This window comes from Phyllobates terribilis, unplaced genomic scaffold (genome assembly GCF_046119375.1).
Source record: "Phyllobates terribilis strain yellow unplaced genomic scaffold, ASM4611937v1 Scaffold_12__6_contigs__length_324123572, whole genome shotgun sequence".
In the NCBI taxonomy this organism is placed as follows: domain Eukaryota; kingdom Metazoa; phylum Chordata; class Amphibia; order Anura; family Dendrobatidae; genus Phyllobates; species Phyllobates terribilis.
In genome coordinates this window covers 239,220,922-239,235,065 of record NW_027362772.1, presented here as the reverse complement: position 1 = coordinate 239,235,065, position 14,144 = coordinate 239,220,922, and the positions used below count along the sequence as shown (strand labels likewise).

General features: G+C 41.3%; 1 long non-coding RNA gene across 1 annotated transcript in view; it reads right to left on the bottom strand.

Annotated features, from left to right (window-relative positions):
- LOC141172469 (uncharacterized) overlaps nt 1-14,144 on the bottom strand; it is a 59,839-nt gene that overhangs the window by 2,278 nt on the left and 43,417 nt on the right. Inside the window, exon 2 of the long non-coding RNA XR_012252477.1 lies at nt 1,022-1,155. This is a non-coding gene — a long non-coding RNA (uncharacterized lncRNA). The remainder of the gene's footprint in view (nt 1-1,021; nt 1,156-14,144) is intronic.

The following is a 14,144-nucleotide window of genomic DNA, read 5'->3' as shown; positions in this document are numbered from 1 at the left end:
TCAAAATCTTGTTCAGTGGAGCAGACTCTGCGGAGCCGCAGAAACTGCCCCACCGGAACAGATTGAATCATGTGTGACGGGTGAGCAGAAGAAGCATGGAGAAGAGTATTGGTTGATGTCAATTTCCTAAAGATATTAGTTTGGACGGCATTGTCATTGTCTCTTGTCAGACATACATCTAGGAATTCAATTTTGTCCGAATCACATACATATGTAATGCGTATGTTCAACATGTTTTTGTTGAGGTCTTGCATAAATGTATCAAGATGGATGCGTGGTCCCTGCCAGATCGAAAAGATGTCATCGATGTACCGCGTCCAGGAGAGGACACGGCCCATCGACGACTCATGATCATTTTACATTTTTTGTAGTATGCAACTTGATACTCTATCCTAATTATCCCGTTTGTGTTCTATTTACTGTGTCTAGCACAGGTTTGCCTATTAGGAGTATGGATTATAAAGCCAAGGAAAAAGCCTGGCTTAATCAAGTGGAACAGGTGTTTGGGGCTGACAGCGGTGCTTCCCAACAGGATGGTGATCAGAAATGGGATGATGAGTTCTCTGGAATACAGGATTTGATCATCAAACGTACCCGGTTATGGTGGAATAGGACATTTTTGGAGACTTATCTCACTCGCAAAATTATACCTAGGGGTTTACGTGTGCGGATCATCCCCTCTTTCCCTGTAGAGGATACCTCTTTTATCTCTAAATGGGAAACAATATGTGATGAATGCTCAATCAAATTAATGAAGCAATTGATTGAGCTAAATACAGGCAAGATTATACAATTAGACATGTCTATTGACATTGCCCAATCAGCTCTGCGGTCAGGGTGCCCTCCGGATAAGTTGCCAGTTTTTGATTATAAGTTGGAGAAAACTTTGGACGGCATTGTCAAAAAAATACAAGAGATTCAAGTCTCTAAAATAAATGCGAGATTATCAGTCAAAAAATGTATATCGTTGGCGACAAGTACTTATTCACCAATCCCGGCTATCTCGTACATCATCACTTACATCAGGTTCTTCAGCTGGTGGAATCAGTGATGAAGCATCAACATCAACATCAATTGTAACTAGGTCCGGTACATACACCAGAAAACAACGTGACTTCAATTATCATCCGTATAAGCGACAGGATTTTCGGTCTCCTGAAAAGAAAAAAAGAGATAACAAGGTAATAAATTTGAGCAAACATCAGTTTTCAAGTGCTGACCTCTGCCTCCTCAGTAGAGGCCTATCCTTCTCACCTGCTTCTGGTTTTGAAGAGTTCACTTTAATTAAGGACTTACATATTTTTGCTAGGTCTCTTATTTTTAAGAAACATTTTCATGATGATAATCTATGGAAATTATTTCCCTCAGAGGAGGAACAACGGGCATTAAGAACCTTGGAGGAACTTGCAGTGGAACACAACACCTTGGACAGTGGTAAGATACCTCCATCTATTGTAAAGCGCTCCAAGCGATTCCCCCCCCTCTCTAGTAATATTAATGTTGAGATGTTTGTTCAAATTGTGTCTAAGGAACTTTGTAAAATACCGAGACATATCTCATGTGATAATTTAAGTAGAGAGGAGAGACAGAGATTAAAGTTCCTTAAGAATTTGCCAGACATAGTAATCAGGCCGGCGGATAAGGGTGGGAACCTGGTGGTGTGGCCACAGCAGATGTATGAATCTGAAGTTTTTCGCCAACTACGTGATAAAACATGTTATAAAAAGCTCACATATAACCCCCTTTCTACATTTGAGAAACAGCTGAGTAATATCTTAACTAAAGCTACCAATAAGGGGGTTATTACAAGGGAGTTGGCATCTGCACTTGTTGTGGCCGAACCTACGGCCCCCACCCTGTATCTCCTTCCTAAATTGCATAAAAATATGGACAAGCCTCCCGGACGACCAATAATATCGGGTAGGGGGAACTACTTGGAGCCAACCAATAGATGGATAGATTCTAAATTAAACCCATTGGTTGAAAACCTCCCTTCTTTTTTGAGGGATACAGGAGACCTACTGAGGAGGGTAGATGGTCTGTATCTTGAATCTGATTCTTTAATGGTGACAGCTGATGTTGAGTCGCTGTACACCAGTATTAGACACATGGATGGGCTGAGGGCCATCAAATATTTCTTGGAGGGATCTTCCATATCTGGTGATATGCTAGCATTGATTATGGAATTACTGGAATTCACGTTAACTCATAATTTTTTTGTGTTCAAGGGGTCCTTCTACCTACAGCTCCAGGGGACGGCTATGGGGGCGGCCTTTGCCCCCTCCTATGCTAATCTCTTCCTGGGGCTGTGGGAGAGGGACCTCCCCCTGCCTGATCATGAGTCGTCGATGGGCCGTATCCTCTCCTGGACGCGGTACATCGATGACATCTTTTTGATCTGGCAGGGACCACGCATCCACCTTGATACATTTATGTAAGACCTCAACAAAAACATGTTGAACATACGCATTACATATGTATGTGATTCGGACAAAATTGAATTCCTAGATGTATGTCTGACAAGAGACAATGACAATGCCGTCCAAACTAATATCTTTAGGAAATTGACATCAACCAATACTCTTCTCCATGCTTTTTCTGCTCACCCGTCACACATGATTCAATCTGTTCCGGTGGGGCAGTTTCTGCGGCTCCGCAGAGTCTGCTCCACTGAACAAGATTTTGAGGTACAGTCATTAGAGTTGAGGGAACGCCTCTATGAACGTGGATACAGTCATAGAATGGTGAAAAGAGCTTATAATCGAGCTAAACATTCCTCTAGACAGGATTTACTATATAAATCCCATGATAAGCAACAAAATGATATGGTGAGGTTTATCACAACATTCCATACTCAGATACCAGCAGTTAGAAATGCTCTTGCTAAAGCATGGCCGGTCCTGGGAGCGGATCCGGTATTAGCTAAATATGTTTCCGTGGAGCCTACAATTACATTTCGGCGTGCCAAAAATCTCCGTGACCATTTAGTCCATAGCCACTATGAGGGTGGTGCAATACACACATTTATGGACAAGGCAACAACTCGCCAAGGTTGCACACCATGTGGCCGATGTGTTGCTTGTCCCAACGTAATTAGAAGCACCACATTTCTTGACTCTACAGGCAAGCGTTCTTTTGAGATTAAAAAATACATCACATGTACATCACGCAATGTGGTATACTATGCCACATGCCCTTGTGGTCTTATTTACGTTGGGATGACCACACGTTGTTTAAAAACACGCATTAGAGAACATGTATTAGGGATATTGGCAGCTGCGGAACAAAATGATATATCCATGCTAAAAACTATACCAAGACACTTTAAATCCTATCACGACTGTAATGCCAAATTATTAGAGGTAAGGGGGATAGATATGGTGGTTGCAGGGATACGGGGTGGCCCGATGTCTAAGAGACTTGCCTGCATTGAGACAAGGTGGATTTGGACCCTGAGAACATTATACCCTGATGGTCTTAATGAGAGCAATAGTTTTGCCCCGTTTTTGTAATTTAGTCCAGTTGGTACATCATTGCACCCATGCGATTAATGCATGCAGTATATTTTTTATAGGTTGTCATGGTGTGATATTAATTTTATTTCTTTCAGCAGGTTTAATATGTTTCTCTGCTCTAGTTGAACGTATGGTCATTTATGAATCCGCGGCACAACATCCTTTTTGGAACAAAGAATGAGAATTCCATCCAAGGAATATACTAAGGGATTTCCTTTGAGAAGATATGAATCATGAATAATACGATTATATACATGAGGGATTCCATTTGTAGTTCTACATTAATTTCTGGCTGTATAATCTTCATATAATGTATGATATATCCATCTATGGTGCTGACCCATCCTGGGAGATATTATTGGCTAGTATTGTCCTATGTGGGAAGTTTCTAGATATTTCTGTGGTTGCAATTTATTGCCCCATATACTATTATAGTGACCCAAATATAAAAATTCTGCTCTGACTCGGCGATATATTCTATCTAAGTTTCAATATGTGCTTTGACCAATATTATGTAAAATGGTTCATGAATCACCTACATGTATTTGGTTATGGTGGTGGTATATATATGTATACCAGGGATATTTGTGCATGCCATGTTGGCGATGAGAATGATGTATGTCCCACACGTATATATATATGTATTTGTCGCCGATATATCATTATGGATTTATGCACATATCAATGCACTGTTGATGGAATCTATCTTCTCTAAGGGCAAATGGTTGAGATGTCTCTTGTTATCTTGGATGTTCTCTTTATCGTTGTGGGGCCGTGATGCCGCTTACAGTTATATACCATATATACCTGTGACTCAGTACGCAGGAGCATCGCCGTCCTTACACGCCTGACTTCCTTCGGCATCCTTGGGTGGCTTTGTGCTGCCGCGATGCCGCCGGAGTCCGGTGTCCTAGTTACGGCGACGCATCCTACGTCACTTCCGGTGAGTCGCGGTGCATTACTGGGTAGCATCTTCCGTTCATATAGTAACACATACATATGATCCACCACTTCCGCTCGGGGCGTCTACGTTGCCCGGTTGGTTAGTTCCTCGCGCGATTCAGTATTTAAATGATCAGCAGCCGTACCAGAGCAGTCCCCTTGAGGAAGGCAAAAGCGCCGAAACGCACGTCGGGGATACACGCATTGTGCAGGTTGTGCGGGCTCTGCCCTTCCCACTGAGGTAAATATGATTGATTACAATTGGATATGATGTGAGGGTAGGTGATAGGTTCACTTGAATAGGGGCATCTTGGATATATATAGATTGCTCTTTCTATATATCCACATATATCCTCTTTGCTATACAATGTTTTTTGTGCAATAGGGATTTGATAAAAGAGAAATCTGTATTTTGCGTGATACTTGCTTGTTTTTAATCATGTTTTTATATTTATGTATGTATTTTTTGCATTTAATAGTCTCTCCAGACTCTCTGTGGCTATATGTTTAATAAAGATTGTTTCATATTTTCAATATAATAGGCTATATATCGTTGTTTTGTGCTTCGGCTCCCTCTTGAATGTGATATCACTGTGTTTATCTCTGTACTGTGACATCACTATATTTATTATCCCTGTACTGGGACATCACTGTATTTATTATCCCTGTACTGTGACATCACTCTGTTTATTATCTCTGTATTGTGACATCACTGTGTGTATTATCTCTGTGCTGTGACACCACTGTGTTTAGTATTCCTATACTGTGACATCACTGTGTGTATTATCTCTGTGCAGTGACATCACTGTGTTTATTATCCCTAAACTATGACATCACTGTTTGTATTATCCCTGTACTGTGACATCACTGTGTGTATTATCCCTGTACTGTGACATCACTATGTGTATTATCGCTGTACTGTGACATCACTGTGTTTATTATCTCTGTACTGTGATATCACTGTGTATTATCCCTGTACTGTAACATCTCTTTGTATAGTATCCCTGTACTGTGACATCACTGTGTGTATTATCCCTGTATTGTGACATCACTGTGTTTATTATCTCTGTACTGTGACATCACTGTGTATATTATCCCTGTACTGTGCAATCACTGTGTTTATTATCCCTGTACTGTGACATCACGGTGTTTATTATCCCTATACTGTGACATCACTGTGTATATTATGCCTGTACTGTGACATCACTGTTTTTATTATCCCTGTACTGTGACATCTCTGTGTGTATTATCCCTGTACTGTGACATCACTGTGTTTATTACCCCTGTACTGTGACATCACTGTGTTTATTATCCCTGTACTGTGACTTCACGGTGTGCATTATCTATGTTCTGTGACATCACTGTGTGTATGATCCCTGTACTGTGACATCACTGGTATATTATCCCTGTACTGTGACATCACTGTGTTTCTTATCTCTGTACTGTGACATCACTGTGTTTATTATCCCTCTACTGTGACATCACTGTGTGTATTATCTCTGTGCTGTGAGATCACTGTGTTTATTATCCCTGTACTGTGACATCACTGTGAGTATTATCCCTGTACGGTGACATCACTGTTTGTATTATCCCTGCACTGTGACATTACTATGTTTATTTTCCCTGTACTGTGACTTCACTGTGTTTATTATCTCTGTACTGTGACATCACTGTTGATTATCCCTGTACTGGGACATCACTTTGTTTATTATCCCTGTACTGTGACATCCCTGTGTTTATTATCCCTGTACTGTTACATCACTGTGTTTATTATCCGTGTACTGTGATATTACTGTGTTTATTATCTGTTTATTGTGACATCACTGTGTTTATCTCTGTACTGTGACATCACTGTGTTTATCTCTGTACTGTGACATCACTTTGAATTATCCCTGTACTGTGACATCACTATGTTTTTTATCCCTGTACTGTGACATCACTGTGTTTATTATCTCTGTACTGTGACATCACTGTATTCATCTCTGTAATATGACATCACTTTGTTTATCTCTGTACTGTGACATCACTGTGTTTATTATCCCTGTTCTGGGACATCGCTGTGTTTGTAATTTCTGTAATGTGACATCACTGTGTGTATTATCCATCTACTGTGACATCAATGTGTTTATCTCTGTACTGTGACATCACTATATTTATTATCCCTGTACTGGGACATGACTGTGTTTATTATCCCTGTACTGTGACATCACTGTGTGTATTATCTCTGTGCTGTGATATCACCGTGTTAAGTATTCCTATACTGTGACATCACTGTGTGTATTATCTCCGTGCAGTGACATCACTGTGTTTATTATCCCTAAACTATGACATCACTGTGTGTATTATCCCCGTACTGTGACATCACTGTGTGTATTATCCCTGTATTATGACATCACTATGTGTATTATCCCTGTACTGGGACATCACTTTGTTTATTATCCCTGTATTGTGACATCACTGTGTATTATCTCTGTCCTGTGACATCACTGTGTATGTTATCCCTGTACTGTGACATCACTGTGTGTATTATCCATGTACTGTGACATCACTGTGCTTATTATCTCTGTACTGTGACATCATTGTGTATATTATCGCTGTACTGTGAAATCACTGTGTGTATTATATCTGTACTGTGACATCACTGTGTGCATTAACCCTGTACTGTGACATCACTGTGTTATTATCCCTGTACTGTGACATCACTCTGTGTATTATCCCTGTATTGTGACATCACTGTATTTATTATCCCTGTACTGTGACATCACTGTGTTTATTATCCCTGTACTGTGACATCACTGTGTGTATTATCCCTGTACTGTAACATCGCTGTGTTTATTACCCCTGTACTGTGACATCACTGTGTTCATTATCCCTGTACTGTGACATCACTGTGTGTATTACCTATGTACTGTGATATCACTGTGTGTATGATCCCTGTACTGTGACATCACTGGGTTTATTATCCCTGTACTGTGACATCACTGTTTTTATTATCTCTGTACTGCGACATCACTGTGTTTATTATCCCTCTACTGTGACATCACTGTGTGTATTATCTCTCTGCTGTGATATCACTGTGTTTATTATCCCTGTACTGTGACATCACTGTGAGTATTATCCCTGTACGGTGACATCACTGTGTGTATTATCCCTGTACTGTGACATCACTATGTGTATTATCCCTGTACTGTGACTTCACTGTGTTTATTATCTCTGTACTGTGACATCACTGTGTATTATCCCTGTACTGGGACATCACTTTGTTTATTATTCCTGTACAGTGACATCACTGTGTGTATTATCCCTGTATTGTGACATCACTGTGTCTATTATCCCTGTACTGTGACATCACTGTGTATATAATCTCTGTACTGTGACATCACTGTGTGTATTATCCCTGTACTGTGACATCACTGTGTTTATTATCTCTGTACTGTGACATCACTGTGTTTATTATCCCTGTACTGTGACATCACTGTGTATATTATCCCTGTACTGTGACATCACTGTTTTATTATCCCTGTACTGTGACATCACTGTGTATATTATTCCTGTACTGTGACATCACTGTGTTTATTATCCCTGTACTGTGACATCACTGTGTATATTATCCCTGTACTGTGACATCGCTGAGTGTATTTTCCCTGTCCTGTGACATCACTGTGTTTATTATCCCTGTAATGTGACATTACTGTGTTTATTATCTCTTTATTGTGACATCACTGTGTTTATCTCTGTACTGTGACATCACTGTGTTTATCTCTTTACTGTGACATCACTTTGAATTAACCCTGTACTGTGACATCACTGTGTTTATTATCCCTGTACTGTGACATCACTGTGTTTATTATCTCTGTACTGTGACATCACTGTATTTATCTCTGTAATGTGACATCACTTTGTTTATCTCTGTACTGTGACATCACTGTGTTTATTATCCCAGTACTGGGACATCCCTGTGTTTATTATCCCTCTTCTGTGACATCACTGTGTTTATCTCTGTACTGTGACATCAATATATTTATTATCTCTGTGCTGTGACATCACTATGTTTAGTATTCCTATACTGTGACATCACTGTGTGTATTATCTCCGTGCAGTGACATCACTGTGTTTATTATCCCTAAACTATGACATCACTGTGTGTATTATCCCTGTACTGTGACATCACTGTGTGTATTATCCTTGTACTGTGACATCACTATGTGCATTATCGCTGTACCGTGACATTACTGTGTTTATTATCTCTGTATTGTGATATCACTGTGTATTATCCCTGTACTGGGACATCACTTTGTTTATTATCCCTGCATTGTGACATCACTGTGTATTATCTCTGTCCTGTGACATCACTGTGTATATTATCCCTGTACTGTGACATCACTGTGTGTATTATCCCTGTACTGTGACATCACTGTGTTTATTATCTCTGTACTGTGACATCACTGTGTATATTATCCCTGTACTGTGAAATCACTGTGTGTATTATCTCTGTACTGTGACATCACTGTGTGTATTATCCCTGTACTGTGACATCACTGTGTTTATTATCCCTGTACTGTGATATCACTCTGTGTATTATCCCTGTATTGTGGCATCGCTGTGTTTATTATCCCTGTACTGTGACATCACTGTGTTTATTATCCCTGTACTGTGACATGACTGTGTGTATTATCCCTGTACTGTGACATCGCTGTGTTTATTACCCCTGTACTGTGACATCACTGTGTTTATTATCCCTGTACTGTGATATCACTCTGTGTATTATCACTGTATTGTGACATCACTGTGTTTATTATCTCTGTACTGTGACATCACTGTGTTTATTATCCCTGTACTGTGACATCACTGTGTGTATTATCCCTGTACTCTGACATCGCTCTGTTTATTACCCCTGTACTGTGACATCACTGTGTTTATTATCCCTGTACTGTGACATCACTGTGTGTATTATTTATGTACTGTGACCTCACTGTGTGTATGATCCCTGTACTGTGACATCACTGGGTTTATTATCCCTGTACTGTGACATCACTTTTTATTATCTCTGTACTGTGACATCACTGTGTTTATTATCCCTCTACTGTGACATCACTGTGTGTATTATCTCTATGCTGTGACATCACTGTGTGTATTATCCCTGTACTGTGACATCACTGTGTGTATTATTTATGTACTGTGACCTCACTGTGTGTATGATCCCTGTACTGTGACATCACTGGGTTTATTATCCCTGTACTGTGACATCACTTTTTATTATCTCTGTACTGTGACATCACTGTGTTTATTATCCCTCTACTGTGACATCACTGTGTGTATTATCTCTGTGCTGTGACATCACTGTGTTTATTATCCCTGTACTGTGACATTACTGTGAGTATTATCCCTTTACGGTGACATCACTGTGTGTATTATCCCTGTACTGTGACATTACTATGTGTATTATCCCTGTACTGTGACTTCACTGTGTTTATTATCTTTGTACTGTGACATCACTGTGTATTATCCCTGCACTGGAACATCACTTTGTTTATTATTCCTGTACAGTGACATCACTATGTGTATTATCCCTGTACTGTGACATCACTGTGTGTATTATCGCTGTACTGTGACATCACTGTGTTTATTATCTCTCTACTGTGACATCGCTGTGTTTATTATCCCTGTACTGTGACATTACTGTGTATATTATCCCTGTACTGTGACATCACTGTGTTCATTCTCCCTGTACTGTGACATCACTGAGTGTATTATCCCTGTACTGTGACATCGCTGCGTGTATTATCTCTGTGCTGTGACATCGCTGTGTTTATTATCCCTGTACTGTGACATTACTGTCTTTATTATCCCTGTAATGTGACATCACTGTGTGTTTTATCCCTGTACTGTGACATCACTGTGTGTATTATCCCTCTACTGTGACATCACTGTGTGTATTATCTCTGTTCTGTGACATCACTGTGTGTATTATCCCTGTACTGTGACATCACTGTGTTTATTATCCCTATACTGTGACATCACTGTGTGTATTATCCCTGTATTGTGACATCACTGTGTTTATTATCCCTGTACTGTGACATCGCTGCGTGTATTATCTCTGTGCTGTGACATCACTGTGTTTATTATCCCTGTACTGTGACATTACTGTCTTTATTATCCCTGTAATGTGACATCACTGTGTGTATTATCCCTGTACTGTGACAACACTGTGTATATTATACCTGTACTGTGAAATCACTGCGTGTATTATCTCTGTACTGTGACATCACTGTGTGTATTATCCCTGTACTGTGACATCACTGTGTTTATTATCCCTATACTGTGACATCACTGTGTGTATTATCCCTGTATTGTGACATCACTGTGTTTATTATCCCTGTACTGTGACATCACTGTGTTTATTACCCCTGTACTGTGACATCACTGTGTTTATTGTCTCTGTATTGTGACATCACTGTGTTTATTATCCCTGTACTGTGACATCACTGTGTGTATTATCCCTGTACTGTGACATCACTCTGTATGTTATCCCTGTACTGTGACATCACTGTGTTTATTATCTCTGTACTGTGACATCGCTGTGTATATTATCCCTGTACTGTGACTTCACTGTGTGTATTATCCCTGTACTGTGACATCACTATATGTATTATCCCTGTACTGTGACATCACTGTGTGTATTATCCCTGTACTGGGACATCACTGTGTGTATTGTCTCTGTACTGTGACATCACTGTGTGTATTGTCTCTGAACTATGACATCACTGTGTTTATGGTCACTGTACTGTGACATCACTGTGTGTATTATCCCTGTACTGTGACATCACTGTGTTTATGATCTCTGTATTGTGAAATCACTGTGTTTATTATCCCTGTACTGTGACATCACTGTGTGTATTATCCCTGTACTGTGACATCACTCTGTATGTTATCCCTGTACTGTGACATCACTGTGTTTATTATCTCTGTACTGTGACATCGCTGTGTATATTATCCCTGTACTGTGACATCACTGTGTTTATTATGCCTGTACTGTGACATCACTGTGTGTATTATCTCTGTACTGTGACATCACTGTGTGTATGATCCCTGTACTGTGACATCACTGTGTTTATTATCCCTGTACTGGGACATCACTGTGTTTATTATTTCTGTACTGTGACATCACTGTGTATATTATCTCTGTACTATGACATCACTGTGTATATTATCCCTCTACTGTGACATCACTGTGTGTATTATCCCTGTTCTGTGACATCACTGTGTTTATCTCTGTACTGTGACATCACTGCGTTTATTATCCCTGTACTGTGACATCACTGTGTGTATTATCTCTGTGCTTTGACATCACTATGTTTATTATCCCTATACTGTGATATCACTATGTGTATTATCTCTGTGCTGTGACATCACTGTTTTTATTGTCCCTGTACTGTGACATCACTGTGTTTATCTCTGTACTGGGACATCACTGTGTTTATTATCTCTGTACTGTGACATCACTGTGTATTATCTATGTACTGTGACATCACTGTGTGTATTATCTTTGTACTGTGACATCACTGTTTATTATCCCTGTACTGTGACATCACTGTATTTATTATCCCTGTACTGTGACATCACTGTGGGTATTATCCCTGTACTGTGACATCACTGTGTTTATTATCTCTGTTCTGTGATATCACTCTGTTCTTATCTGTGCTGTGACATCACTGTGTATATTATCCCTGTACTGTGACATCACTATGTTTATTATCCTTGTACTGTGACATCACTGTGTGTACTATCCCTGTACTGTGACATCACTGTGTTTATTATCTCTGTACTGTAACATCACTGTTTATCTCTGTACTGTGACATCACTGTGTTTATTATCTCTGTACTGTGACATCACTGTGTTTATTATCCCTGTACTGTGACATCACTGTGTTTATTATCCCTGTACTCTGACATCACTGTGTTTATTATCTCTGTACTGTGACATCACTATGTGTATTAACTCTGTGCTGTGACATCACTGTATTTATTATCTCTGAACTGTGACATCACTGTGTTTATTATCTCTGTACTGTGACATCACTGTGTGTATTATCTCTTTACTTTGACATCACTGTGTGTATTATCCCTGTACTGTGATATCACTGTGTGTTTATCTCTGTACTGTGACATCACTGTGTTTATTATCCCTGTACTGTGACATCACTGAGTGTATTATCCCTGTACTGTGATATCACTGTGTGTTTATCTCTGTACTGTGACATCACTGTGTTTGTGGCGCCCCTGAGGGTTCAATCGCCACAGGGGTACTGCACCTCAGCTAGAGGTGTGGTATCTCCTCTTCCAGGTATGGATGGAGCACTTCTCCGGACCCTATTTCACCATTCAACACTACACTACTCCTGGCCTGAGGGGGGTTTTAAGGCACCAGGGTGCTGCCCCAGCCGGGATAGAGGAGATGGGGGGAACCAAAGATAGGGGGAACCATGTAGTGGGTGAGGGTGGAGGACACACTTTTAGGATGCACTAATGGCATCATATTTAATCAACGGCCAGCTTAGGTACAAGGTCTTTGATTGTGATCTTCATCACTGAATGTGGCTTTCTGTTAGAACCTGCAGCTGATTGGAGATACACGGTCCTCGTGCTCTGGCCTTGAGACGTGGTGCGGGCTAGAGTTAACCGCTGTCTCTACCCGGTCAAGGTCCCTACCTAAGAAGGCCTGGAGGGGAGTAGAGGAGACAAGCTCCACAGGCAAAAGGATCCCTGGGGAATACGGACGGAGCGGCGTACGCCACCTGTATTTCTTCACTCTGGCCAAACCAGAGGGACTCCTGCTGCAAGAGGGGTGACCTGCCCCCGATATCTGACTGTCTACTTCACGTCACTGTTGGAAAGCCCGGCGGCTTAGTGGATCCCGGAGGGGGACACAAGCGGGAGGAGAAGGAAAAAGTGAGGGAGAAGGAGAGGAACACACCAACGGGGTCTTGACAGGTGCTCCTGATGTATCTGGAAAGTGCTGGACCCCCTTCCTGGTGGCCGCAGCACGCCGTGAGGAGCAGAGGGAAGCTTTGCGGCTAAAGATCATCTTAATGTGAGTAAAAACCCTGGATGGCTTCACACCCCGCTTCAGCCTGTTATTTACTGCGCGGCACTGCACCCACCATCCTTCCTCACACTGACCTGAGGCCTGCTCCACCTGCGGGGAGCCGTCCCATCTTAGCTGTCAGCAACACCGGCCTCAGTGGACTGAAACAGCGCTGGTGTCCATCACCAGAAACCGTAGGTGGCGTAGTCGAAATACCACTCAACCCTGAAAGCCCATTACATCTTTTATGTGACCGCCCTGGGCACGGAACGGGTCTAGGCCACGACTGCATCCCCTCAACATCAGACCCTGCTCCGAGTAACCCCACTTCCCAGGGTGAGGGCTGTGAGCATCACAACTTGGCGTAGTCGGCAGGATTGCGTGCCCGCAGCACAGGTGAAGAAAATCCCCATTGCTACCGGGTACTGGGCGCCTTTTCACTAAAAGACTGTCTTTTTACACTCCACGTGGTGCCGCCCCAGAAGAACGGACGCCATTATGTGCCAGTACAACAGCAACCAAAGTTCTCCCATCGTGGTCCTGGCTCCCCAATGGCGCCAAAAATGCAGACCCCCCCTTCCAGCAGTGACAGTCCGCATAGT